Genomic DNA, 3,985 nt, shown 5'->3' with positions numbered 1-3,985 from the left:
GACGTTATTATATTGTTGGCGTGACGTCATTGCGTGTATAGCGATGACGTCATTATTTTGAGGTACGCATATACTGACTGCAGGCAGCTGGAACCTCTCACCGCTCTGAAACTTATTGGCAATAATTAAATGCACCACTTATACAACACTCTCATTTTTGAGGTACAAAGGATGATACAGCTAGCACACGCTCCCAGCTGGATACAATATATATGGAGGCACAAACACAACAAAAAATTGCCAGAGTCTCATTATAATCACATCACATTCAGGGAATGGGGTCATCAAATCACCACTGTTGTTGAAAAAGTTTTATGTCAATAGATCTATATCTGCTACCATTTTCTTATAATAATCGTGCATAATATGAAAAAGATCTCTCCTTGACTTTCTGTGGCGAGAAATGATAGAAGGAAGAATCGGAAGAAGACAGAAACAACGAACATGCAGAAGTGACATACGATAATTAATTGTAGGTATTTTAACGATGTATTATTCTGAGGTTTCAATCTCGTTCCGACAAAAATTAAAAAAGTTATGAGATTTTCAAATACAATTGATTAATATTTGTAGCAAGTTGCCAGTTGCAAATTTTGTCAAAAGATTGAATTTCTATTTTTAAGAAACGGTCCATTTGGCGGCCATTTTGAAGAAATTTTGTATCTTTTTTTTTTTTGCTTTGAGTAGAGCCACAGTTTTACCATTTTTTTACTAAAATTGTTTTAACTTAAATCATCACTGCGCCCGCATTTTTAGTTGTATCGAGCTAAATTATGCTGTAAATCTTATAGATTCGTAGTAATTAAAATATTGAGTATTAATGTGTGAAATGATACACTTTACTTGTCACTTTATTTTTACATTTAATGGTAATTTGAGCACTTCTATTTTTACTCTAAAAGATTGAAAAATAACAAATATTCAAATGGAATGAAAAAGTAAAAACACGGACCCCCATTTTTCTGCCTGATTTAGAAATAACAACCCTTTCCCTGTTGATATGCAAAATATTAACAAAAGTTTAATACCAGAGCTTTTCTATAAAGGATTTAATTTGGCAAAAATGGCTGAAAATGGTACATTTTGAAGCTCAAAAATACGGTGTAGGGGTAGCATATGTTGTTATTCCGAGAAAAAATATTATCTTATTAAAGGCCCACTACCGTACCGAAACGGCTTTAAATTTTTAAAATGGGAATGTAAAACAAGATCGATAATTTTGTAGAGTCTTAAGAATTATTAACTTACCGTTAATACTATATTTATCATCACCTTCTGAACGATTTGATTAAAATAAATAAAATGTTTATTTTCATAACGCGGGTCGTATTATGTTTCCCGCCGTCGTCCTAAATACCGGGCGGTAGTTGACTATCACTGCGCCAGACGGCAAAACAGCGAATTGACTCTCCATTGTTTTCACATATTACGCAGGAAATCTTGCATATGTTTGGTGTCGTAACCTTATTTTAGGTCATCGGTACGCATTTTCTGATGTTATTAATGGTTTTTTAAGAAACCTTTATATTTTGCTCCGGAAAGGTAATGGGCCTTTAATCAAAACTGGTATAGATTTTAAAGAAGACCAATGGGAAGAAAATTCTACAAACACCCATACATATCAAACACCTCATTAGGAAATTATGGCTTTAATCTCTTATGTGTAACAAGGTTATTTTTTGTGATTGTTTAAATTGTTTTGTTACATATTAAGGTGTGTGTATCTTTAAAGTGAACAGTCGGGCAAGGATGGCTAAAGTCGGTAAAAATGAAATGTATCCAGTATAATTTCATATGAAATAGAAAAATAAAATCTCTCGCCAAAATCTGTCTGCGTACGAAGAAATTAATTTAAATTATAGGAATCCTAAAACGTCCTCCCGGCTGACTATGTCCGTGGTTACATTTATACGCAGCCTCGCTTTCAATGCTTTCAACTTTCCTTTACTTTAATTGTCAGAACTGGGAAACGTAAGCAGAACTTGGCCGTCGTATTAATATGTGAGAACTTTTGGAAGGCCATTGAACGCATTTAGGCTGGTTATATAATTCACATTTTTTGTAAAGGACCCCAAGACCTTTCCATCTATGAAGAGTATGTGATTCTACCATTTCCAGAATTTCATAACAAAACTTCCAGACAGTCCTTGGTGGAACGGGCAGCAAGCACGTTCCCCGGAATCTCATGGTGATTTTAAGTTTTGTGACGTTCTGTTGCGTTTTTCCACGTTTTATCACAGTTGGTACAGATTGGCTGCACGTTTTGTACCGTTTTGTCCAGGTTTGTCAAGGTTTTGACGGCAAGCAAAGGTGGATGAAAGACGTTTCGATGCGTTCTGTCAAGGCACATCACGACTTGTAGCGGTTGAAAGCCCGACGCGATACGGCGTGTTACGTCTTATTAAGGTCTTACGTTGCAAGCAATATATGATGGAGTATCATTGCCTAGCCTGGTACATGTTTGCTACTTCATGGAATTATTTGTATTAATGAATAGAAATAGTCATTATCAAACACATTGAAACTATCAAATCATACCAAAGCTTTCATTACAAAAGGCAAATTAAGGATGTATTCTTCTGTGGTTTCAGTCCCGTTAAAGACTCGTTTCGACATAGATCAAAAACGTTATGTGATTTTCAAATACGATTTATCAATATCTGTAGCATGTGGTATGTAGCAAATTTTGTCAAAAAATTACATTTCTATTTTTAGTAGATTTTCTTACACAGCGATTTTTAGAAATGGCCCATTTGGCGGCCATTTTGAAATTGTGTCTTTTTTGGCTTTGAGAAGTGCCATCGTTTTCCCATTTTTTACTTAAATTGTTTTTACTTAAATCATCACTGCGTCAGCATTTTCAGCTGTATGGAGTTAATTTTTGCTGTAAATCTTCACTGGGTTCATGTTAATTAAAATATTGAACATTAATGTGTGAAATGATACACTTTTGTCACTTTATTTTTACATTTAATGGTAATTTGAGCACTTTTATTTTTTAGTCAAAAATATTGAAAAATAACATATATTTAAATGAGGCAAAAAAGTAAGCACACGGACCCCCCATTTTTCTGCCTGATTTAGAAAGAACAACCCTTTCCCTATTGATCTGCAAACTATTGACAAAAGTTTAACACCAGAACTTTTTCTATAAAGTATTAAATTTGACAAAAATGGCTGAAAATGGTGCATTTTGGAGCTCAAAATTAAGGGGTAGGGGTAGCATATGTTGTTATTTTGAGAAAAAATATGACTCTTATTAATCATAACTGATATATTTTTAATGAAGACTACTGGAAAATAAATTCTACAAACATCCATACATATCAAACACCTCATTAGGAAATTATGGCTTTAGATTCTAGTGTTTGTGGTCAAAACGGTGAAATTCCAATAAAATCCACTATTTTGTCATTTTGGTATCTTTGAGTGACAATAACTCAAAAACGAGCACACGGACATATGTTTTTTCTTCCATTTTCTTTCATGGTATGAACTCTTCATTCCAAAAATTTATATGAGAAAAAAAGTTTAATACAAGAAAATTTTGACTTCTCAGAGGAGTACATCCTTAAGTGAGAACCATAACATAAAAAAATATTTGTGTAGATACACTTGGTTATAATAACTATATATATTTATACTAAGTATAGTTAAGATTTTATGTTCTTTTAACACATTTTGTAATTAAAAGGTGTTTTAAATGACACTTCGGTAATAAATATTGTTTAATATGCTCCAAAAAATCCCTGCATAAGACTTTCATCCCTTGTAAGCCTTGGCGGACCGTGAAAAACGTATCGGAGCTTGAAACGTAGCAGACCTCATCAGATCGTAACATTGAGAGACCGTGCTAAAGCCGTAGTGTACCTTTAATCTCCCAGAACAGCACTTTCCCCTATATGCACGGCCCACCACGTAATCTGTAAAAGACCGTGGCAAAACTTTGCAAGACCTAGCTCAACTTGAATACAGAGACAAAAAT

Source organism: Argopecten irradians, chromosome 6 (assembly GCF_041381155.1).
Source record: "Argopecten irradians isolate NY chromosome 6, Ai_NY, whole genome shotgun sequence".
Lineage (NCBI taxonomy): Eukaryota > Metazoa > Mollusca > Bivalvia > Pectinida > Pectinidae > Argopecten > Argopecten irradians.
The sequence above is the reverse complement of the archived record's forward strand: the minus strand, read 5'-3'. Positions refer to the sequence as shown.